The 25,700-nt window shown below is 44.6% G+C and overlaps 1 pseudogene; it reads right to left on the bottom strand.

Moving 5' to 3' along the window:
- Positions 1-24,648: 24,648 nt before the first annotated feature.
- Positions 24,649-24,996, bottom strand: LOC147678434 (ras-related protein Rab-39B pseudogene; annotated as a pseudogene).
- Positions 24,997-25,700: the final 704 nt, after the last annotated feature.

Here is a 25,700-nt window from a genome sequence, read left to right as displayed (position 1 = left end):
GCAATTTGGGTTTGCGATTCGGTATTTGGAAGGGTGTCCCTTCCTAATACCGAATCGCCCTGGGATGCATGAATGTTTTGCCACCGAAATGCAGTTGCAGATCATTTGCATTTTAACACCAAATTCTATTTGGTGGTAATCCATTCGCAAATAAAAAGGGGTCCCTAAGGGACCCCTCCCCCTTTGTGAATTTTTGTGTAAGTATTTTTTAAGAGCAGGCAGTGGTCTCACCCACCACTGCCTACTCTTAAAAAATTAAAAGAAAACTTTTCATTTTTATTTTTGAAACACATCCTGTTTTCCTTTAAGGAAAATGGGCTGCATAAAAAAAAAAAGATTGCTTTATTTAAAATCAATCATAGACATGGTGGTCTGCTGAACCAAGCAGGCCACCATCCTTGTTCTTTTAGCGATTCCCAATGGGTCGCAAACCGAGACCTACCTCATTAATATTCATGAGGTAGGTCTATTGGTGACCCACTGGGAATCGCAAATAAAACTCAAAAGATTTTCATTCATTTGAAATAGTGATTTCCTAATTGCAATTAGGAACCTGCTAATTCCAACCTTTGTACATGTGGCCCTTAGTCGGACCAATTCCCTGCCTTTAGTCTTTTACCATCTTGTCAAGAAGAAGATTGGGGTGTCTGCAGTCCAAATCAATACAAGGCTATTGAAGGAAAAAGAAAAAAGACCCTTTTCCCAAAAAGTTGGGAAACTCCGCCCCCCAACCTCTTAACACTAATGCTATCTCAACTCTGATGACACTGTCATCACTCTTCTTGTCCCATCCCACTCTTCCCCTTCATCATTAACGCTGTCCCCTCTCATATCACCACTGACATGTGCAATCTCATCAGGTCGTACAGCTCCTTTACAACTACAAATCACATAGGCTTTAAGTGGAGCTGGTCCTAAAACAGATTTTCAAATGCATTTCTATTGGGCCATGTGTTCATGTGCTTTACTGTAAAGGCAAAAGTATTGATCAATTTGTATTTCTCATAAATGACTGTAATATTCCCTAAGGGAATCCATGTCAACAAAGCAGTGTCTGTTTATGTTTCACATACTTTACTTCATCGTGCATACCCTAAGAGTATTTGCTTTCTCGAGTTGTGTTTCTGTGGTTTTATTTCTACACATCATTTGGCTCTTGTATAGCACATATTGTGAACCGAGTCACCTTCGGGTGACTGGATAAGTTTGTATAAACACAGCAATGCCCCTGCGCTATACAAGTGTATGAGATATTTGGAGAAATGACATATATATAGAAAACACTTTCATTCAGTATGCAACCACACTTTAAGAATTGTTTTTTGAGAATCCGTTACTCCAGGTTCAGGTACAACAGTTCCGAGAAAGAAAGACACCGTCACTCGGAGAACGGCACCGGGAACCTCAAGAGGGAGTTCGAAAATAACAAGGTGTACCCGCCTGTTAAAGGATCTCTGGTCTCACACGAGACATCTCGGATACGCAGAATTACTCCTCCCGGTTTTTGACGATCACTAAACAAATAGAAGTTTCCCCTACCACGCAGGCAGCGTGCTACGTACCCCGAACCTACTCACATGAGTTCGGTCCCAACACGGACCCTTTACTCTGATATCGGTTGTCATACTCTCCTTATTGAAGCCCTGAAGATTCGCAGTTGTTCCCTGCGATGAAACACGTGTTGGCATTCACAAAGGAACAATAAACCCATGATTGAATATCAAGGACGGAACTTTTTTCTTTCTTTCTCGGAACTGTTGTACCTGAACCTGGAGTAACGGATTCTCAAAAAACAATTCTTAAAGTGTGGTTGCATACTGAATGAAAGTGTTTTCTATATATATGTCATTTCTCCAAATATCTCATACACTTGTATAGCGCAGGGGCATTGCTGTGTTTATGTTATTTGTGTGGATCCTCCAGATCCAACTTTGAGCGGTTAAGTGAGATTACCGCCCGCCCTTTTGCCTGTACCCACTACCTTACGGTGCTCTCAACCGTGCGGACACACTGGTGTGCGCCTATTTCCCTGGTTGGTTCAAAAATCTCCTTGTTGTTTTACTTAGACTGGATAAGTTTGGGTTATGGGAGGGTGTTTATGACTGGGCATGACTGAGAGCCCTGAAGCTGAAGGCAGTACATGTTTCTCACAGTGCCTGCCATTGGCTCATTAAGGTATTCATACTAAATGCACATCCATCCAATTCTGGATGTCTCTGCAGAGTGCTCAGAGTGATGATCATTGGCAATTGTCAATAAAAGCTACACTTGAGCGCGTGAAGCCAGAGGCTGGGCCACAGCTAGCTTTGCATGCCCATCAGCACAAGGTGAAGCCAAAGTTCTCGGGCCCTTTTTCTCCCCACATCTTTATGAAATCCTTCATTTGCATTTCTTGTGTAATGTCTTTCCTGTTCAGCACCTACTCTTCAATCTCCTTCTCTTCGAATTTCCTTTCATCAGTGCAGAAATGACATGGTCTCAGCTGGATCCGGCAGCTATTATTGAACCATATTTGGGCCGGCATCAGTGAAATATGCTGAAGGTGTTCTAATGTACCTTGCCCACACCAGGACTCATATAACAGCTGAATGTTGTCTGCTTTCCTTTCAGAGCAACACCTATATGGGATGAGGGGGGTTCTTTTATTCATTAGCAGCTGGGTCCACAACAAGGTCTCACTTATAGGGCCAGCAGCCCCTGTTGGTTCTAGTGGCAACCTGGCTGTGGGTTATCTGGAGCCTAACACGTAGATGCCAAAGCAATGGAGGGAAACAAATGCACTCAGCTTGCTATCGCTTCACAAGTGCTTCAGAAAAACTATGATTTGCAGGCATGTTTGTACAACCACTGAATCTAAGAGCTACGCATACAAGTAAAAGTGTCAGATATATCTGACTGTATGATTGATTACACTAATAATGATGTAAGTAACACTTAAAATATAGTTTTATTAGTTTGTTCTATGCTAATGCTAGTAAGCCATATGTTGGTTGACAGACCGCTTCACATCACATAAACATATTATACAGAGATATCTGAAACATAGAAGTGTGTTAATCAATGTGGAGGGAATATTACAAGTAGGGTTACAACCTGTAGAACGTACACATCATTAAATACTTTTCGGCATTATATGTTAAGGGTACTTGAGCGGCGGTACTCAAAGTACGGCCCGTGGGCCACTTACGGCCTGACAGCCCTTTCCAGGTAGCCCCCATGGAAAACAACAGCAGTCACGGATTCTGCACCATTTCTGCTGTTGTGATTCCTCAGGCCGAATTCGCCGGGAAAAGTATCTAAGGGCATGCGCAGACAATCAGTGACTTTTATGCTCACCTGTGCCCCCGCCCTCATCTGCTCCAGTGATATCATTTGCTTACGTCGTAGCAGAGGGAGAGGCTTTACAAAAAAGGCAGGCAGGTTGCTGGCTTTCTTTTTCAGCACACTTACCTTCCCTTATCCTCACCTAGCTTGCTGACCTTTCACGGACAGTGAGAGGAGGCAGCATCCCTTCCTTCAGGTAACAACAGGCACCCAAGATCACTGCTGCAGCCAATACGTTTTTTAATGTAATGTTGGGTGCATGCATGTGTGAATGTATGAATGTTTGTGTATTTGTGAATGGGTATTTGTATGTGTGTGCGTGCATGAAACAGAATGTGCATGTGTGTGCCTGCCATATCTCTGCTGGACATTATTGGCTGCCAATGATATGCCTAATTGTTTATAGAGCCCAAATCTGCAAACAGAAGTGGGCCACAAGCCGGTCCCTGAAATATTCATGGCAGTGCACCAATTTGTAAAAATTTGAATTCATAAGTTCACAAGTAGCCTTATGGTCTAATAAGGAAATGTTGATAGGAATAAGTCATATAGATGTTCGAGAATGATTGTGCTACTGGTTTAAAAGAAATTGCAGCAGACAGCGAAATATTTCTCTGGAAACAAGTTGACGATGATGAAAATAATGCATTGAAAAAATCAGGAGAAACATGAGATGTGCATAGACAGCTGAAGTGTAATGAATGATGCTCTTTTTCTTTATGTAAAGTGCATTATTCCCATGTACTTGTCTCTCTCATGTACCTTGTGTGCCCAATGCATTGTTTCATGCAGAAGTATCACACATAGAAAGCTGGGTTCTGCTTCCAGGCTTTGCAACAATTTGTTTTGTGTTTGACTCACAGAATCTCACATCAATGGAGAAAATCGTTCCTGGGTTAGTTCTGCCTGTTCGGCTTTACAATGCATATAAAATGCAGCCGTAATACGATATAATTTAATTGTCTTTTCATTTGCTTTTGAACGGAGTATAAATATTTAATCACTCCAGTTGAAGGCGATTTACACTCCCAACAATACGTTAATTATATGAAAGTTAAAGATAGTTTGTGATTTATTACAATTGAATGCTTCATGTTTACCTGTTTAATAAAAGTGTGCACCTGCAAGGAAAAATGCCTCAGTTGTGAGGGAATAGCCCCAAATTGTTAGTAGTTGGAAATTATCAACACACCTCATGTGTTCAGAAAATACTGAAGCCCATTTTCTGAGGCTGCAATGCACAGAATATATGTTTCTCTCAGAGATTTCACAACATTGACAGATTTGCAATCCTCCAAAAGGTTTTGAAAGACCCAAATACCACTAATTTGCTGAGTAGAGTTATTTTTGGGATTCTTGTAACATTGTTCACTGTGACAGAACCAATTGGGCAGCATACATGGGGTGTGTTTGCAGTTGAAACTCTGTGAATGCCTAGCTCTTTGAAAGTTTTGTCATTGTTAAGAGGATGGTCCATTGGGTTTTTGGGTATTCCGAATGCAAAATGCCAATTCTTATGCTTTGTATATTAGTGTCAGGTTTCCACAGCTTACAATTGCATCCAAACATTCAAAATCCACGTACACAGTATATAAGCAGGAAAACTGCTCTTCAAACTCATAGGGGGATATTTCTAGGATTTTGCACCATGATTGCATCACAAAAGTATTTTTCCAATTTACTTTTCAGCGCTAAACTAGTTTAGTGATGGAAATAACGTGAAAGTAATGGAAAGCAGCGCATAGTGTTGTTTTGCATTACTTAGCACCAAGGGCGCTCACCATGGGTGGTATGGGTGTTACCATGCAACCACCCTAGGTTTCTGACGCTAAACCCTATTTACTAAATAAAGTAGACAGGGTTTAGCATCAGAAAATGACGTCCTTTTGAAGTAGGCGCAACAAAGAGAAATGCTTTCCTTTCTCCTTCCTTTTCCACCTTTGCACGTGTGCTGCACTTTACAGCACACATACAATGAGGGGAAAGAGTTAAAGTCAGTCTATGCATTGTATTTTGTACTTGAAGGGTACCCTTCCAGTGCAAAACCTATGCTAGACTCCTGGAGACATCTTTGCACTATGACGCAAATGTGCCTGATTTCGGCAACAGTGCTAGGGAAAGGGGAGGCGAGTGCCATATTTCTGTAAATATGGCGATCTCCTCCTCTCTCATTCTCATGCACTCTGGGCCTGATTCACAGAACTAACTTAAGACAAAATCCTAAACTTACTACTTTTGGTATTCACAGAAGTTAGGAGTTTGTCTTAAGTTTGTCTTAAGACAGACTTAAGACAGACTTAAGACAAAATCCTAACTTAAGTCTGTCTTAAATCTGTCTTAAGACAAACTTAAGACAAAATCCTAACTTCTGTGAATACCAAAAGTACTAAGTTTAGGATTTTGTCTTAAGTTAGTTCTGTGAATCGGGCCCTACATGATTTGTGGCTGCTGTACTGCTCTGCGTGAATAAGTGGTAAATCTGGCCCACAGTTTCACTTCTGCCAAGGAATTTACAGGGAAGTACGACCTCTTCCCCTACGACTATCAGAGGGTGATACCATCTCTGCCCCAACGACTACCAGAAAGCAAGACCATCTCTGCCCCAACGACTACCAGAGATAAGGGTCTTCCCTGCCCCAACAACTACCTGAGGGCAGGACCCTTACTGCCCCAAATACTATCAGAGAGCAGGACCTTCTCTTCCCTAACGCTATCAGAGGGCAGGACCCTCTCTACCATATGTGGCCTGCCAGAGTTATTAATGCAAGTGGCAGGCTGTTTTCCTGAGCCACTATTTTACCTGTCTGGGGGATATGGAAAGGGATTTGAGGTAGTGGATGCACTGTACAAATGTGAATTTACTTTATTAAGAAAGTGTGGTCTCATGTTATGTTTTTCTTAATTCCACTTATGCTCTAAAGTAGGTAATGGCTGTACATGAGACATGTGATACCAAGATGTTTCATTTGTGAACACTTATATCTAATTATAAGCTTAAATGCATGATTACATTTAAATATGTCAAAACATGCAGCAAGAATGAATCACTCAATGTGGACATTTAAATCTTTTAACACCAAGTTTTATTTTCATACATGTTCCCTCCAAATAGCAGCATTCTATTGTCACCTCATTGATTGCGTGCAGAGCTCTGTAACTAATACAGGGTTGTGTCATCGGTCGTGCTATCGGTATTGAACACAGATCCTATTTTCCTGCAGTGTTCATAAGGAACCCAACAGAAATGGCATACAGCCCAGTAACAAAATCTTGCAAAAGACCCAGATCATACAAAGTGAACACATGGTGTTCCAGGTTTCGTGGGAAGAATATCTTTTTGTGGAATGTCCAAAATCGAAAGCCACTTGTCTCCTTTGCAAAGAAAAGGTTATTGTCCTCAAAAGATATAACCTGGAGAAGCCTTATAAAACCCAGCATTCTGACTTCACAGAAAACTTCCCAATGACCTCAACACTGCGTTCTTTGAAAGTGGCATCACTGAAGCAAGTCCTTCTATCCCAACAAAAGCTCTTTCTGTGCCAGATGAAAGAATCTGAGTATGTGATGAGGTATCCTTTCAAATATGCTACTTGCCTGCAAAACAGAAAAAAAAACATTTACAGGGGCCAAACTGGTTAAGAATATTTTTCTTTTGCAGCAGACATTTTATTTTCCAACTATTCTCATAAAGGAAATATGGGCATTTACAATTGTCAGATTCCACATGCACACATATAGTTGAGTCAATGAGTGACAATGTTCTAGAACAGGCCATCAATGCAGTAAAACTGTCCCCATTCATTAGCATTGCTTTTGATTAGTCAACGGAATTGGGTGATGTGGCTCAGTTAATGGTGTGGGTGAGACATTTAGAAGAAGAAATTATTCCCAAGAAAGAGCTCCTCTGCCTTTTGCCAATACATGGTCACACAAGAGGAGAGGATGTATTGACCAGGATGTGTATTTTCTTCAAATCTTGTCACCTGCCATTTAACAATCTTGTAAGTATCACTACAGATGGGGCACCCTCCAGGAGTTGACATGAGAGGGTCTTTGTATCTCTGTTAAGAAAAAAATCTTCCATCTTCCACTTTCATTGCTCATCACAGCATAATCTATCAGGAAGCATGGTGTGCGAAAATAAAACCAGGACAACTAAATGATGTTATGAAGAAGGTAGTAAGAATTGTTAATTTTATTCGAGTATCAGCACTCAACCATAGACTTTCTAAATTATTGCTGAAGAATGCCGAAACTGAATATGTAGACCTGTTTTTGCATACTGAAGTTAGGTGGTTGAGCAAAAGTAGAGTTCTAGTAAGGTTTATTATTTTGCTTCCAGAAATTGAACAATTTGTAATCGGTCAAGGAAAGTCCTTACCAGATCTGTATGACTTGCAATGGCTCTTCATACTTCCTTTTCTGTGTGACATTTCCTCACATTTCATTGCTCTCAATCTGGCACTTCAAGGTAGACAGAAACTTGTTTCCTTAATGTTGAGTGCCATATATTCCTTCAAAAGTAAACTTGACCTGTTCCGAGAGCAGCTGGACGATGGTGATCTCGCACAATTTTAAATTGCAGGCCTTAATCCAGAGGATTAAAAAAGCTCAGAAAATGATGTTGAGTCTCAATCTATGTGCTTATCTGAGGACGTTTCTGAGGACATTAAGAGGCGATTGCTCTCAGTTTAGAGTTCTCACCCCACTTTTCAGGCTTCATCTATGGATGGTTAGTGCAAGGAATCTTGAAGCTGTGGAACTTCTTGGTTTGCAAAGGGCACAATCTGAGATGGAACTACTTGACATGCAATGCAGCTCTGTGCTGGAGTGCTTTTTTTGGGGGAAGGAACCAAAAGATTTCAGACAAATTGTGCCCTCTGACAAATTCTGTTCTTTTTACTTTGGCGCAGAAAATACTTTGCATGTTTGGCTCCACATGTGTATGCGAGTGTTCCTTTTCCACAATGGGTGTTCCAAAGAAAAATAAAGAAAGAAACAAACTGACTGATGCACATCTGGATCACCTCTGAGACGTGCACTTTCTGAAAAGGTTCCAGAGTACAAGAAATGAATTGCGGACATGAAGTGTAAAATTAGTGTGTAAACTCTGTGCCTTGGAATATACTTTTCTGCATTATGTGTGCCTTTGTACTTGCTGGTCTATATTCACTAAAATGAGTTCAAATCAGAGTGACACTTTCTATGCATCATCTAGATTGGGAGACTTGCACTACAACTCTCTCACACTGGAGAACACTCTGTATGTCTTCTTCACTTAATCTCTTCATGTTTGATGTGAAGGAACTACTCTCCAAAATTGCCAGTGATACCCAATAATCAGAAAGCATTAAATACCTAATCAGAATGCTACTTCTTTATCAGAATAAAATACATTTTTAAAAGAGTTGGGTTGAATGTACTTTCAATTGACAGAGCTTAATCATTCTTTCATCAAAGTGTGTGATTTAAATCACAAGGGGCACATTTTCCATGAATTACTTGAGCATCTTTTAGAGTTTACATTTCAAACCTATCCACATGTTTGGTTCATGATGCAGTATTCTCTCAATTTTGAAATAATGAAAATTGCTTATCTGCAAAAAGAGTGTTATTAAACCTCCACCTTATAGAGCGTGACATATTCGGTATGAAGTCCCGAATAAATATAACTGAGAGTAGTCACGGCAATTAATTCCAGTAAAGGAGGTAAAGCCCCAGGACCCGACGGGGTCCCGATAGATCTTTACAAACATGATCTGGCCGGTATAGAGACAAAATATCGACTCCAAAATATCGACTGGACATAATATCGAGTTTTAAATATAGACTGGACAAAATATCGACTGGACATAATATCGACTACAAAAATATCGTTTTTCAGGTAAGTGAAGTAATATCGACTGTATAAAATATAGATAGCAAAAATATCGATTTTTTAATAATATATAATATTTTATAGTGTATTTTTATGTAATAATATGTGTGAATAGTGTGTATTAATGTTATTAAATATTTTATTACATGAATTTTGTTTTGATAATAATTGCGTAATGTAATTCTGTAGCGGGTTGTGGGTTTATAGGGGAATAGGGTGGGAAGTAATTTAATAATAATTAATTAATTAATATATGTTTGTTAATATTTTTAATTAATAATTAATTGATAATTAATTAATATTAATTAGTTAATTAATTAATATAATTTTAAATATATTTTGTATTAGTAAATAATTGTTAATTAATTAATTGTAATTAGTTAATTACATTAATTAGAGTACATTTTTTATATATATAATTTTGTGTTATTTTTAAGTAATTAATTTTGATAAAATAATATTAATTATTAAAATAATTACACCTAATGTTCTAATATATTTACTTTATTGTTATTGTTAATTAATAATTAATTGGTAATTAAATAATATTGATAAATTTTGGGTAAAGGAGCATTTTTAGGGTTCAGGGTCAGTTTTCAGTTCATGGGTAAAGGGGTATTTTTAGGGTTCAGGGTCAGTTTTCAGTTCATGGGTAAAGGGGTATTTTTAGGGTTCAGGGTCAGTTTTCAGGTCATGGGTAAAGGGGTATTTTTAGGGTTCAGGGTCAGTTTTCAGGTCATGGGTAAAGGGGTATTTTTAGGGTTCAGGGTCAGTTTTCAGGTCATGGGTAAAGGGGTATTTTTAGGGTTCAGGGTCAGTTTTCAGTTCATGGGTAAAGGGGTATTTTTAGGGTTCAGGGTCAGTTTTCAGGTCATGGGTAAAGGGGTATTTTTAGGGTTCAGGGTCAGTTTTCAGGTCATGGGTAAAGGGGTATTTTTAGGGTTCAGGGTCAGTTTTGGGTTTTTGGGTAAAGGGGTATTTTTAGGGTTCAGGGTCAGTTTTGGGTTTTTGGGTAAAGGGGTATTTTTAGGGTTCAGGGTCAACAAATAAGATTTAAAAAAATTATTTTTATTATTTTCATTTATTATTTTATTATTATAATTTAATTTAAGTCGTTTTAAGTATATTTTAGTAATTAAAATTTAATATTAATTTAATTTAACACTGTTTTTAATAAAGTCGATATTTTTTACATCTATATTTTTGTTAACGATATTTTGTACTCGATATTTTTGTACTTACCTGTTTGTAGATACAAACTCGATATTTTGACTGTCGATATTTTGTCCACGATATTTTGGCAAGTCGATATTTTGTCAGTCGATATTATTTCAGTGATCCGATCTGGCCCTCTGGAGCCCATTATTGACCCAGGTCTTTAATGCTGCCACCGATTACTCCACCCCGGCAACCTGGAGTGAATCAATTATTATTCCTATTTACAAGAAGGGAGACAGAGGGGAGGCCAAAAACTACCGCCCTATCTCCCTTTTAGATTCCTCCCTTAAAATTATGAGCCGGGTTCTATTGCTACGCCTGGAGGAGTGGGCGACCGATAATAATATCCTGGCACAATCCCAATATGGTTTTAGAAAGGGCTTGGGGACCATTGACCAGTGCATCAACCTCAACCTTTTAATAGGGAAATATACTAAGGTTAAATCCGGCTCCTTGTTCCTTTGTTTTGCGGACCTCTCTAGTGCCTTTGACCTGGTGAACCATTCCCTGCTGTGGACAACCCTTCTCGACATGGGAGCACCCTCAGCTATTATCCATTTCTTAGCTAGGTTATATTCCAATCTTTCAACCCAGATTCGATATGGACCAGCAGGAGAGTGTACGAAAAAGATTATGGTAAAATCAGGCATAAGGCAGGGGTGCGTATTGGCCCCCTTGCTTTTTTCCCTTTTTATTAATTCTATGGAACAGGAATTAAAACAGGTCCAAGCTGATGCACCGCAAGCAGGAGGCCTACCTATTCCAGTGTTGTTATATGCGGACGACACTGTTTTATTATCTAGAACCCCAATCGGCCTCCAGCGGCTAATGAATTGTTTTTATGATTTTATTCAGGGTAAGAAACTTAAAATTAACAACTCCAAAACATTCATAATGGTATGTGGCAAAAAGGTGAACCACCTTAAGTCTTTTCATTTTAAAGAAAACAGAATTGAGGTTGTAGATAACTTCTGTTATCTGGGCATTACTTTTAATAGTCGGGGCTCATGGACACCAGAACAAACTAACATAAAAGCCAGGATGGGGAAGGCTTCGCTAGGTGTCTTCCGTTTTGCCAATAAACTGGGCAGTCGACGGATCCCAGCAATGTTAAATATTTATAGACACAGATGTTCATCAATAGCGCTTTACGGTTCAGGGGTATGGGGGCACTGGCCTAGCAGAGAATTGCAAACTCTGGAAAATCTGTTTCTGAAACGGTTACTCTGTTTACCATCATCGGCATCTACCTATCTGGTCCACGAGGAACTAAGGATGGACCATATAGCCGATTTAATCGAATTGAGACCTCTCCTGGTATGGAGATCTATTTGGCTGAAGGACGAAACAAGTTTCACAAAGAGCATTATCAAAGATTGTCTGCTTTTGGATAATTTCAAAAATATACCATGGATAAAGTATGTGACCACTACCTATAAAGAACTCTTTGATTTGGATGTATGTAATGAGCCCGAAATTGCAACTACTTTATCCAAAAAGGAGGTGAAAGAAGAATTTTTGAGGGTAAAATTCGATAAACGGAAAGCTGATACAAGTAATTACTCAACTCATGCTTTCTATTCCTCCAATGTAAATGAGGGCTCTGGTTTGCCTACCTATCTTAAAATCATCTACAGACAATCCCACCAATTCGTCCTATCTAGATTTAGACTAGGTATCGTCCACAATCTTGTGGCCTTTCCAAAGATGAAAAATCATTCAACCTCTGCATGTGCATGTTATGGATTAACCAAACAAAGTACCCTGCATTTTATGTTAATCTGCCCCCTTTATAAATCCCTACGTATTGTTTATCTGAAACCGTTATTTAAAAAATATTCTGTGTCTTCTACATCAAATGCCATGAAATTTTTATTTTCACTTGCTAGCCCGGATCTGTGTTTTTTTATCGCAACCTTTATTCTGAAATCTGTTGCTGCAAGAAAAAGTATGGTTTTTTTAGCTACTATTTCCTTTTCTATTGGTTGACATCTGTGTGCTCTGAAACCAAACCATGATGATATGTACTTTCCCTGTGTAATGTTATATGTCTGATTTTATCTGTGTACTTTTATGACGTTTTTTTAAACTGTCGAATAAAGTTTATAAACGAAACGAAACGAACTGTGGTGTAATGTGAAATAAAACAGGCTGCATTGCCAGCAAAAAGTAGTTGTTGACATAATTGTTTGCTATGAAAAAGATAATCTAATCTAATCAAGATTGGGAATTGGGAACATGTGAGAAAAAAGTATATCCTCTTTTATCAGTATTAAAGATTCTCTAGGTGTCAATATGATCTCTGAGAAATAACTGCTATTTTAACCTGCCACAAGAGCGCAGTTTTACATATTCGCTAATTCATTCTGCCACCATTTGGCACGCATTTCTGTTGATTGTATTTTGAGTGTGCCACCCCTCCCGCTGTTCGAGCCTTCTCTCCCGCCCGCACACATCTCATCCTGAGATCACCGCCACGGGCCCGGGGGATTCCTGTGCCACCCCTCCCACTGTCCAAGCCTTCTCTCCTAACCCCCCCTCCCTTTCGCACACACATCTCATCCTGAGATCACCGCCACGGGCCGGGGGATGACCGCTGCTTTTGTGGGAACTGTGAGGGCACTTTGTTATCACCGCAAGGGCTTGTGTTCACGCCGTTTAAACTTTTAAACATTTAAACCTGCTTAGGAGCTTCGGAAACCCGATCGAGAAAGCCATCAACAGCCAACTCGCCACATTCATTGAAGAACACAACATCCTCGACTCCTCCCAATCCGGCTTCAGAAAAAACCACAGTAGGGAAACCGCCCTCCTCGCCGCAACAGACGACATCCGCACCTTACTGGACAAAGGAGAAACATTAGCCCTCATCCTCCTCGACCTATCAGCGGCGTTCGGCACAGTCTCCCACCGCACCCTAATACGCAGACTCTACGATGCAGGAATCCAGGACAAGGCCCTCGACTGGATCTGCTCCTTCCTCTCCGGCAGGACGCAGCGGGTCAGACTCCCCCCTTTCCTCTCGGACCCCACACCGATCACCTGCGGAGTCCCCCAGGGCTCCTCCCTCAGCCCGACGCTCTTCAACGTCTACATGGCTCCACTTGCCCCCATCGTCAGAACCTACGGACTCAACATCGTGTCATATGCAGACGACACCGAGCTCATCCTCTCCCTATCCAACGAGCCCAACACCTCCAGACGCAACTTTCGAGAAGGCATGGAAGCCGTCGACAAATGGATGAAAAATAGCTGCCTTCAACTAAACACCAACAAAACAGAAGTACTCATCATGGGCCCAAACCCCGACGCCTGGAGCGACACATGGTGGCCCACCGCCCTCGGAAACCCGCCAACCCCCACAGACCACGCACGCAACCTGGGAATCATCCTGGACTCCGAGCTGAAATGGACCGCCAGATCAACTCTGTCTCATCTTCCTGCTTCCAACCCTCCGCCTCCTTCGTAAGACCTTCAAATGGATCCCCCTCGAACACCGAAAGACAGTCACTCACGCCCTGGTCACCAGCAGACTCGACTACGGCAACGCACTCTACGCCGGAATAAACAAAAACCTCATCCGCAAGCTACAGAACATCCAGAACGCCGCCGCAAGACTGGTCCTCAACCTGCCAAAACACTGCCACATCTCCCAGCACCTGCGCACACTCCACTGGCTCCCCGTCGAGGCGAGAATCACCTTTAAGATGCTCACCCACGCACACAAGGCCCTCCACGGCATCGGACCAGCATACCTGAACAGCCGACTTAAATTCCACGCACCCCAAAGGACCCTACGATCAGCCCAGCTTTCCTATGCCGTGGTCCCCCGCACCAGAAAGACCAGATTGGGAGGCCACTCCTTCTCCTTCCTCGCAGCCAAAGCATGGAACGCCCTTCCGCTCCACCTCAGACAGACAACATCGCTCCCCATCTTCGCAAGAAACCTCAAAACCTGGCTCTTCGACAGACCCCCTCCTTGATGGAATGGAACCTGCACCCCCCCACCCCTAGCGCCTTGAGACCCTTACGGGTGAGTAGTCGCGCTTTAACAAACTCCTGATTGATTGATGCGCAGCACCCCTAACATCATGGAAGAGCCACGCTGGGATTGATGCCTGCACGGTTGCCCGGCAACAAAGGGCTCGTCCCGGAGAGGAGCTGCTGTGAATTCCGGGAAGAGTATAAGACACTTATCCCTATCCCCCAACATTGTGTGATATGTAAAATAATCGCTAAATCAGCTTAGGAACTTGATGGCCGCAATATTCACCATTTTAGACACAAAAGAGGTCTCCTATCACATGCTGAGCGCGGGCAGCCCTATCTCTGTGCCGGGGTCCTAGCAGCCAGTGCAGAGACCCATTTCTATCACCGCCACTCAGACACACTATGGTGAGTGTAAGAGGCGAGGATGTGGCTTTACGGCCAGAGCTGTTTTCTTTGGAGCTGGGGGACCAGGTGCGAGCCACGGAGTCCGTTCAGGAGACTGTGATTTTGGACAAATCACTTAATGTCCCACTACCTACCAACATTGAATGTGTCCCTATGTAATGTAACTGGTGTTCGTGTAAAGCGCTCCAATATACCATTGGGGCGTGTTTGTGCTCTATAAATCGCAACAAAAAATAAGCGATGTCTAGTGTTGGCATACGATACTAGTACTGACACAGAGGTGCTTTTTGTCTCCATTACTGGGTAGAGTTGTGCATCAAAAGGCCTCCTGAACGTATGTCGTGTATGCAATAATAATAATACCTATGGACAATGCCCGCAATGGCTCACGGTAATCGCAAAAAAAACAACAAAAATCCGGTCGAGAAGGTTGTACCACAGCTAGGGTGCATTTAGTAATGTCAGCCACTAGGTGACAGTAGAGCATCTTGTAACGCAGGACTGGGGGAAGAACGCCCGACTGGCAATGCATGTGAATTATTAAACTAAATTTACAATAATGTAATTTACTCTAGTTCAGTCACTATCCTGTAGGTATGGCTAGTTTTCACAACGTGGACTTCGCTCACGGGCGTTAGGACGCTTTACTTGAGCACCGGATTACTTTTCAAGAAGTCAGATTATGTTTGTTACCATAACACCGTACACTGCCTGGGGAGTGGGGAAGGGAGATGCCATAAAACGAGAATTAAAGAAGGAAGGAACAAGTGAGAAACAGGAAAGAAAGGCCAGAAGAAAGAGGGAGAAAACAGTGTAAATCACAGACCCAACAAGGAGAGACGTGGAGAAAGTGTGTGTGTGTGGGGAGGAGTGGGGGGGTGGCGAGGGGGCGGGGATAAAGACACATTAAAGAGAGAAAGGAACAAATGCAAAGGAGGTAGAAAAACAGATGGGAAAGGGCAGGCGTCAATGGAAAGAGAAAGGGCGATTGATGTATGCAAGGAGAAAAAACGATGAAGAAAAAGGCAATAAAAGAGAAAGGGCGTAGGGCAGGAGCGAGGGAAGGCATTATGAAAGTGTGTGCGACGAGAGGGGGAAACAACTATCTATACTACTATTATAAAGGAAGATCTTTGCTCCTTTGAGGCGGGTAAACTCTGGAACCACAGCGCCAATCCACACACCCGATACATCATTGTAATCGTCAGGGAGTGCAGATGGACATAAGCTATATAAAGTATAAAAATATGCGTTATTTAAAAAATGAACATTAAAAAAAAAGTAGTCCCTTCGAAGTAGCGCCGGCCGTGACCTGCGTGCTCACGTCAGGAGCGTGGGGAGGAGCAGCGTCCAGGAACGTGAGTGACCTGCAGTTGAGTTTCCAGAAGCGGCAGGCCCGGCTCGCTGGTTAACCACTCGTACGTGCCCCTGCCAGCATGTCCAAATTTCCGCCAGCTGCTGCCTAAAAGCCACCTCATGCTTTCATTAACCTGGTAGTCTGCCTGAGCCGCGAGCGCGTCCAACAACAGTGAAACAAAGAGAGAGACAGGGAGAGAGGGAGGGAGGGGAGACGAGCAAGATCGACAGGGCTACTCTCAGCGTCCGACTCAATCTCTCAGGCAAGCTGGCGTCAGGTATCAGAGCGGCCGAGCTTTGATTGGAGAAATCTCTGCATTAGGTTTATTAAAGGATAATTTGTGCGCAAATTTGATGACACACGGTCCGGAGCCCGGGTCTAAATTTAGAAGTTAAATAAAGTAAAAGCTAAAAAAAAGGTCTCCCATTCCTCGCTCTCTGCCCACATCCGCCTTTTAAGGCGCACGTTTCCCGCCCCCTCCAAAGGTGCCAGAAAGATAATCCCTCTGTGGCTCTGCTGGGATGTACAGGGAGGGTCAAGGACAAGGGAGGGTCAAGGACATGCCAGCTGGATACCGCTGTGAATTATTTAGGAGCATTCGTATTTAGATGCTAATAATAAATCTGCAGAATGCTTTTTACCCGTAAAAGGGATGCGTCACTGGAAGCATGCAATTGTTTTCTCTCACACAAACAGACAACATTAATCTCCAGGCACCCACAGTAGTGTGCACACATTTATCAGAAGCATGCTACAGTGCAAATAGTTGCAATCTGCAAAGCAGTGTGGAGATTCAAGGTGGCCTCGCTCTCTGGGAATCTTGGTCACTGAGCAGTCCCCTTCTTATACCCCTTTGCCTTTCATGAATTATAGGAAGGCCCACTGGAGTTATGTCACTGTGGGGCTGCAGGGCTTTTCGCATAATTGTATATTTGCAGCATTTGCCACATAATCCATCCATCATCTGCCTCATAATCTGCAGAGTTTAACAGCGCACATTTATCCGAAGCATGCTACAGTGCAGGTAGTTGCAATCTTCAAAGCAGTGTGGAGATTCAAGGTGGCCTCGCTCTCTGGGAATCTTGGTCACTGAGCAGTCCCCTTCTTATACCCCTTTGCCTTTCATGAATTATAGGAAGGCCCACTGGAGTTATGTCACTGTGGGGCTGCAGGGCTTTTCGCATAATTGCATATTTGCCGCATTTGCCACATAATCCATCCATCATCTGCCTCATAATCTGCAGAGTTTAACAAAAAAAGTTTCTAGCTCAGTTGAAAAGTTAGAAAAAACACAGCGACATGTTGCCGCGCGGTGGAAAGACCTTCGCAAAAATTGACTGGTCACTTTTCTATACCTTATTGCTATATTTGGGTGTTAAACTGGTAAACTCGGGAACCACAGCGCCAATCCACACACCCGATACATCATTGTAATCGTCAGGGTGTGCAGATGGACATAGGCTATATAAAGTATAAAAATATGCTTTATTTAAAAAATTAACATAAAAAAAAAATAGTCCCTTTGAAGTAGCGCCGGCCGGGACCTGGTTGCTGACGTCAGGAGCGCGGGGAGGAATGGCATCCAGGAACGTGAGGAGGAGCGGCAGACATGGCGCGGGGGAGGAGCGGTGACGAACGGCGGAATGGCTGTGAGGACCGGAGGACAAAAGGGAAGAGCGGTAAGCGGCGAGGACCGGCAGAGCGGTGAAATGAGGAGCGCGGGGAGGAGCGGTGGCTGAGGTAAGGCTCCGGGCAGGCGGGGGTCGGGGCAGGCGGGGGTCGGGCAGGCAGGGGACGGGGCGGGTGGGTGCTCGGGCTGCTTGACAATGTCGGGGCGGGCGGGGGCCTGGGCTGCTGCACAATGTGCGGTGAAATGAGGAGTGCGCGGGAGGAGCGGCGGCTAAGGTAAGGCTCCGGGCAGGCGGGGGTCCGGGCAGGCGGGGGACAGGGTGGGCGGGGGCCCGGGCTGCTTGACAATGTCGAGGCGGGCGGGGGGCCGGGCTGCTGCACAATGTCGGGGCGGGCGGGGGTCGGGGAAGCCTGATTGCTCCCGGACAAGGTCGGGACGGGCTGCTAGTAGATAATGAAGAGATAGAAGGGGAGGGAAAGTAACAGCGAGAAACATAGATACCAGGGCACAAGTCCTAAAAAAAGAAGTGTGGGGAGGCTGTCACCGGAAGTGACGTCACAACAGAAAGTGACGTCACGAAAGTTGACTCGCACCAATTGGGCTCATTGCCTCTTCTCGCTCACCCCTTAGATGCGATTGCATCTGAGATGTCAGCGCGTGAGCAGCGTGTTGTGAGCTCCGATCTCGTCCCACAGAGGCCAAAGAGTGAAGTTCAGCTGTTTGGCAGGGGAGACAGCGTCCACCCGGTAAAATAAATGGGGGGACGCCGTCCACCCGCGTGGTACCCCAACTCCATTGGATACTAATTAGAAGCAATGGCGGGAAGGGGCTTAGAGTTTAAATCTGTGTGTGATGAAGCATGAGTGAGAAAGTACGTTTATAGGCGTGTCTGAATGTATGAATGAACATACGTAATGGAGGCAGGGGGGCTCATCTGTGCCTAATGACACGCCCCCATGACACAGTAATTACGACATGTTGGGTGTAGTTGATAAACACTGCCTATGTATGTAGTAGAGGAATGTAAATAAATGAATGCACAAAAACAGTGAAATATTTAAATATTTAGAGCTATTACTGCTTCAAGAACGAAACCAAAGTGTGAAATTAACTAGCGTCCAGATAACAAGTTATGCATTTGGATTTTTTGCTGCACGGTAATGATGGCAGACCTTATTTCTATATACTGTATTCACGGCGGTCCTGGTTTTGAAAAAGCATTTTTCAGAAGGAAGACTGTGTATTTTGGACAGGCACGACTGCAAGGAAGCCTCTCCGGTGCACCCAGCACTCTGCCTCACAGTATGCAGAGTTTTAATTCAAGAGGGCCGGAAAATGAAATGATGTAGTAATATTCAGAAGTAGGCACAACTAAGGAGGATATTGGTTTCGGCAGCGTCCTATGGAAATTGGAGACATTTTTGATTTTCTGTGACTGAGTCAGTCACTGGCAATCAAAGTGAGTGCTTCAACGAGATGGTCACAATGGTCCTTGTTTCCCAAAAGTTGGGAATTGAGAGGTGAAAATATCTGTTTTCACAGCCCTTCGTCAAAAACAAAAAAATCACATTTCGAAATTTTGTGAGGAGTTTTGTAAAAATCAATGCATTTTTACAAAACTGTATCGGGATTCTTTTGACAATTCGCAAAATCCTGGCGCATCTATATAAAAGATTTTTTAAGAGCAGACAGTGGTCTCATGGATCACTGCCTGTTCTTAAAAAATGAAAAGAAAACTTTTCATTTTTGTTTTTGAAACGCATCCTGTTTTCCTTTAAGGAAAACGGGCTGCATATAAAAAAAGTCACAGGCATGGTGGTCTGCTGACCCCAGCAGGCCACCATCCTTGTGATTTTAGTGATTCCCACTGGGTTGCAAACTGAGACCTACCTCATTAATATTCATGAGGTAGGTCAGTTGGCAACCCACTGGGATTTGCAAATGAAACTCAAGAGTTTCAATTATTTGAATTCGCGATTTCCTAATTGCCTCTAGTCTTATACCATCTTGTCAAGAAAAAGATCGGGTTGTCTGCAGTCCAAATCAATGCAAGGCTATTGAAGGAAAAACAAACAAGCATTTACAATGCAACGGTTTCGCCTTTGGAAAAGTTTGAGCTATTGGCATTGTGAATGACAAACTTTTTATTTATGTGTTGGTTTTGAAAACAGATAAATAAATGGCATTGTCATTTACAATGGCAATAGCTTAATCTCTCGCAAATGCGATTTGGATTGCAACTATTTCAGTTATCATTTTGCACTACGATGAAAACTGGCTTGTGCATTTACTCCTGCAGAAGAGTATCAAGAGGAGAGCCACACAGGGCAATGTAAACAAGTAGCACTGTGATGTCACAAGGTGCTATAAAGAAACTGAGCACAGCTGGGTGGTATAAACAATGAGGGTACTGTGACATCACACGGTGATATAAACAGGAAGAGCATTGTGAAGTCAGAAAGTTGTGTAACAGTGTGCTGTGATGGCAGAGTGAGAACATATCACTGCATCTCTAATGTAAAGACTGGATTTACCAATTGTTTGTCAGCTAAAAAAAATTACATGAACTATTTGGAAGTCTACTTTGAGATCAAACTAAATAGTTTACTCTACAACCACCCAACACTCTCATCCTATCCGCCTTCCCTCAATGTTGTTGCATCCTAACAGACCCTAATACATTGGGCGCTGTTTCACCAAACTTTGAGGGGTAGCACACGTGATGTCAGATAGCCTTTGTCCTCCGATGACATTACAGGACAGGCCCTTTTCCCCATCGTTACCCCCAAAGCAGCCTCTTATTGTCTGCAGAGAGACTCCAGAAGTAAGGAGGAGGAAAGGACGGTAAAGAAAGTAAAGATGGCGGTTAGAGCTCTGTTTACCACCTGCTACTATCCCGCCAGTGAAGGAGCATCCAGGACAGCACCAGGTGCTAGCAGCAAGGCTCGAGTAGCAGGTAACCCCGACTAGCCCTAGCTGAGGCCCACGCCTCGGAGGCACCTCAGTGTCATGCTGGCGCCTTACAAATGCATCATGGTTTAGGAACTCAAGCTTCTTTAGGCCTTTGTGACTGTTAGTGCCTGGAGGCAGCTTCTCGGCGCATACATGTGATACAGATGAACTATATCATAGCCTGTATCCAATCCTCCCAGGTGATCGTATTATCAAATTATGCTGTTAATGCCGCGTGCCACCAAAGTATACATCAGGGGACTTAAAAAAAAAATACAGAAGAAATCCAGCAAGCTTTCTGCTTGCATTTGGAGAAGGAAGGGATTTATTCATGATATTATGCTTTAAACCCAGCATCCCTGAGACCCCTCATCTGAATAAACATGTGCCTCCCAGCAGCCTGTGTGCTCTGCGCACTAGAGCCGGAAGAGTCCACGAATCTAAATTCAAAGCAAAACACGGTGGAGAAATTGCTTTTTCAAACAGACGCAGATATTGTTTGCTTGAGGAGAGGATGAAAATAATTCTTCCTTTAAAGATCCTATTCTAGGGAGATTTATTTTCATTAACTGCTCCGTGTCAGTTCAGAAATGCTGTTTGACGGAATGAAACCTTCCTTTAAGCCCCTAAACCCAGGCAGTTTTTTCTCGCACAATTACAGGTTAAAGTCAGCACAGAAAAGACAGGAATAAGAAAGAAAAATGTCCCTCTTTGAACGCTTCACCGCAAAGTGTCTGTTTGTTGAACTTTCTGAGAGATTGTACTGTGTCGCCCTTGCTTTTAAATAGCGCCTGCTACCCCGCCTTCACAATGCTCCCGGCCCGCTACCTGTTCCCCCGGTCCCCCATCTCGGGACCGGGCCGTCAATGGCTCGCGCTGTTTGTTTCTTTTTCCCGGCGGCAGCGAGCAGCCAACCGGTGCGCGGCGGCAGGCGGGACTTCCCTCCAAATGCGGAAGTCCCGCCCCGCGTCAGGCACCGTAGTGCCTGGCTTCCTGTTTTGCGGCGCTCGGGCCGCGGCGGTGATTCTCGGGCATTTAAGAGGGGTGGACACCCTCGAGACCAAAAGTAAACAGTGAAGCGAGGTGGGCACTCGCAAAGGGCGCCATAATCGGGGTGGCACCCGTCAATTAAGAATAAAGTGCAACGAAGCACTCGGGGGTACCAAATTACTGCAAACCCCGGAATCCAATCACCACACGGCAACATTGGTGACGCTGCGCCGCACGGGCCAATCCCGTCGCGGCGTTTGGTGAGGGGGCTCGGCTCTCCCGTCCAATCGGAGAGCAGCGGGCTCGTTTTCGGTCGCGTTGGTACCGGCAAGGTACGGGGCCCTTCGTCAGGGGTTTACTGATCCCGGGTTGCGGTGGTGAAGCTGCACACAGGTTATTTTAGTGCGCTCTGCTCGGGGAAGGCTCACAAACCTTCAGTCTGCACCAAACACGTGTCGATGGATTCGGGGGCGTTCCCGGCGTCGCGTGACGTCGGCAAAAGCCAAAGAATCTCGGGAACGCCCCCGTGTCTGGTCCGGCATTGATGGACAGGCCCCTCGTCCAATGGCTAGGCTCCATTTATGGAGCTAGCCAATGGGACGGGGGGCGTGTTCCATAGTGCCTTACTGTACTCAATAGATTTCTCTGGAGGAGGAGCCTAACGGCTCCGCCCCCCAGCGAAACCTAAAAAGCAGAGACAAAGCGTGAAAGCAGGAATTAACAAAAACCTGCATGACTGAAATTACGAGGCAGGAAGTGTGTGGTGAGGATAAAAAAGGCATGAGGTAGAATCAGGACTATAGAGCGTTAGAATTTGGTAACTGAATCTTCAATAAAGTCAGCCTCTGGCTTCTGAGCAAAACTTTGGGCCAGGCTCTTATTCTTTTACAAATTAAGCACTGCCTTGATGAGTCGGTCAGCTCAACCCTGTTTACAGTTTACCCGATACCAATCCTTTATGTGGCAAGTACTCAAATTAATTATTATTTCCAGCTGCATATATACCAAACAATATTAACCATCCACGCATGTATGCCAAATATTAACCCACCCAGACTACAGCCAATCCAATTTAAAAAGAAAGGCTCTGCTTTGTGAAGAAACCCGGGAGACCAGGAAGTAATGGTATCCAATTCCAACAGCTCTATGAGGCCAGCTTGCAGGGGTATATACAAGTTATATTAACATGCACTAAAGACTTCCACGGAGCCTGCGGGCAATTTCCCAGGGGCTCCTGTGAAAGTGAACTTTCTCTCTATCGCCCATCGGTCTATTCCTCCATCTCAGATTTTAAGGTATTATTCAATGTTTTTTGTCATCATGGGGCGTGAATTAGCAGAAAATCGGATATAACATATAAAGCTGTTCTTAGCAGGGGCCCCTAAAGTATGTTTGCCCGGGGTCCCCTAACCCCTTAAGATGACACCGGCACTGCACCATTTCCTGCATAACCCTTACACTCAGCACTACCACGGTTCACTACAGACATGCTCGCTCGTTCTCCTCCTCATGCAAGGCACCCTCTCTCTCCATGTCGTTCTCGTCGTCTGCTTGTTCCTGCGCCCACCCCGTCTCTCATTCCCCCATGGCCACCCCCTTCGCTCCCGAACCCCCTCGCTTCCTGCGCCTCCCCTCTTGCTGCATACCCCCTGCTTGTTGTTCTAACCTCTTTGTGCAGGACCCATCCTGTGTCAGGAAGCCGCGAGGAAGGCTCAGTGCCAAGAGCCTTCCTCACAGCTGAAGCGCCAAGGTGTACAGAGCGCTGAGAGTGCATTTAAGTTCATAGAGCGGCGCAGGGCACGCTGGGTAATATATGCCAAGGGGCTCCCACCTCCCTATTCGGAGGGTGTGGGGATTGTAAGTAAAACAAGTGGTGTAAAATGACCCGCATGATGTTGTCTCTTGTGAATGTGACAGTGGTGATTAATCTGTAGTGAATGGTGACAGTGCCGAGTGAGATGAATTCTGTAGATGGCGGGTACCGCGGAATGTGAATGCGTCTATATAAAGGCTGACTGGCTGCTACGCATGACGAATTCTAAAGTGAATAGTCACTGTGACGATGGGAGGGAACGTTATAATAAAAGAGTTTGGGGACCTTCAGCATGAATGGAGACTGGTGAGCTTGAAGACGTGCAAAGTGAATGGCGAATGCGTGCTCGGCGTGAGAACGAAGTTTATAGGGGATATTTACACCTATTATTGCAAGCGTACAGGAAAAAAAATACTGTATTTGATGTGCTTCGTGGAAACGACTAATACTGTGTATTAGAGGCAGTATCACTCGTCAGTTTAAGCCCCCGCACTATGCTAACCCGAAGGTGACTGTACACTTTGGCTAAAGGGTTTTTAAGAGAAGTGGTTTTTCACACTGCTCTGAAGACTAATGCTCAATCTAGAACATAATAATCATCCTTTTATTCTTATTCACATTAATTTTGTCGTTGTTATAATTATCAATACTAGTAGTAGTAAATACATTTCACGGGTGGGGTTAACCCATCTCTTTCTTCACCCTGCTCCCCCCCCCCCCCCCCCCCCCCCCCCCAAAAAGCCTCTTTCAAAGCACAAAGGAAGCCTTGACAATTAGAATGACCCACTGGAAAAACAGGATGTGTACATTTCTTAGACAACATCATCAAAAGGAAAGGAAAGACTTGTGGTATTGTGTTGACAGGGCTACTTTTCAATTGTGTTGATAAGTAGGGCTTAATAACAGAGCAGTGCGCATTTCCTTCTCTGCCACAAAGCTGAAAAATAAACGACCCACTTCCTTGTTCTCCAAAAGAGACCTATAGCGAAAACTTGGAGATTTTGTGACATACTTTGTGGAATCTGAGGCCAAATGTTGAGGGCATATCATGAATGTGAGCGCTTGGGCAGAGCACAGTTCTGAGTCTGTTTTTAAGGCATTGCACTCTCCAAAACAAAGGTGGACCGATTACTCCGATCAAAGACCAGGAGAGCACCAACAGCATTACGATAGAAAGACCGTGTAATGCACCTGAAGCGCTCCTGCCCCGCAGTGTCCCACATCTGCAGCTTGACCCGCACGCCGGGCGCCAGCGTCAGCATCTTCACGTGGAACTCCACGCCCAGGGTGCACACCGCCTGCTCCAGGAAGGACTTCTCGGTGTAGCGCTGCACCAGCGACGTCTTCCCCGCCGTGGCGTCCCCCAGCAGGATGACTCGGAACTGGTAGTGCCAGTCGGCACGGACGGGGGCAGGGGAGGTGCGGTGGTGGCGGTCCATGCCTGCAGAGCCAAGCGGTGTTTGTAGCCTGGGGGGGCCTGGAGCGGCCCGGGAGAGGTCCAGACGGAGCCGCTGTGTCCCGCCCGCCTCCATGGAGCTGTGTCCAGGCTCAGCCTCCAGGAAAGAAGCGGGAGGGGGCGGGAAAGGGGGAGGAGAGAGCTGACGACGGCCGGCCGGGGCAGAAGGCGGGCATCAGAGAGAAGCGGGAGGGGGCGGGAAAGGGGGAGGAGAGAGCTGACGACGGCCGGCCGGAGCAAGCGCGGGAGAGAACGAGGGGGGCGGGAGGGGGGCGGGAGAGGACGAGGGAGGCGGGAGAGTACACGAACGGCGGGAGGGGGGCGGGAGAGGACGAGGGAGGCGGGAGAGGGGCAGCTAGGAACAAATAAGGAGACCCGAGCAGCAAGGGAGGTGCCGGCAATGCCGGAACAGACTCGGGGGCGTTCCCGGCGTCGCGTGACGTCGGCAAAAGCCAAAGAATCTCGGGAACGCCCCCGTGTCTGGTCCGGCATTGATGGACAGGCCCCTCGTCCAATGGCTAGGCTCCATTTATGGAGCTAGCCAATGGGACGGGGGGCGTGTTCCATAGTGCCTTACTGTACTCAATAGATTTCTCTGGAGGAGGAGCCTAACGGCTCCGCCCCCCAGCGAAACCTAAAAAGACCCTTTTCCTAAAAAGTTAGGAAACTCCGCCCCCAACCTCTTAA

Source organism: Lissotriton vulgaris, chromosome 12 (genome assembly GCF_964263255.1).
Source record: "Lissotriton vulgaris chromosome 12, aLisVul1.2, whole genome shotgun sequence".
Lineage (NCBI taxonomy): Eukaryota > Metazoa > Chordata > Amphibia > Caudata > Salamandridae > Lissotriton > Lissotriton vulgaris.
The sequence above is the reverse complement of the archived record's forward strand: the minus strand, read 5'-3'. Positions and strand labels throughout refer to the sequence as shown.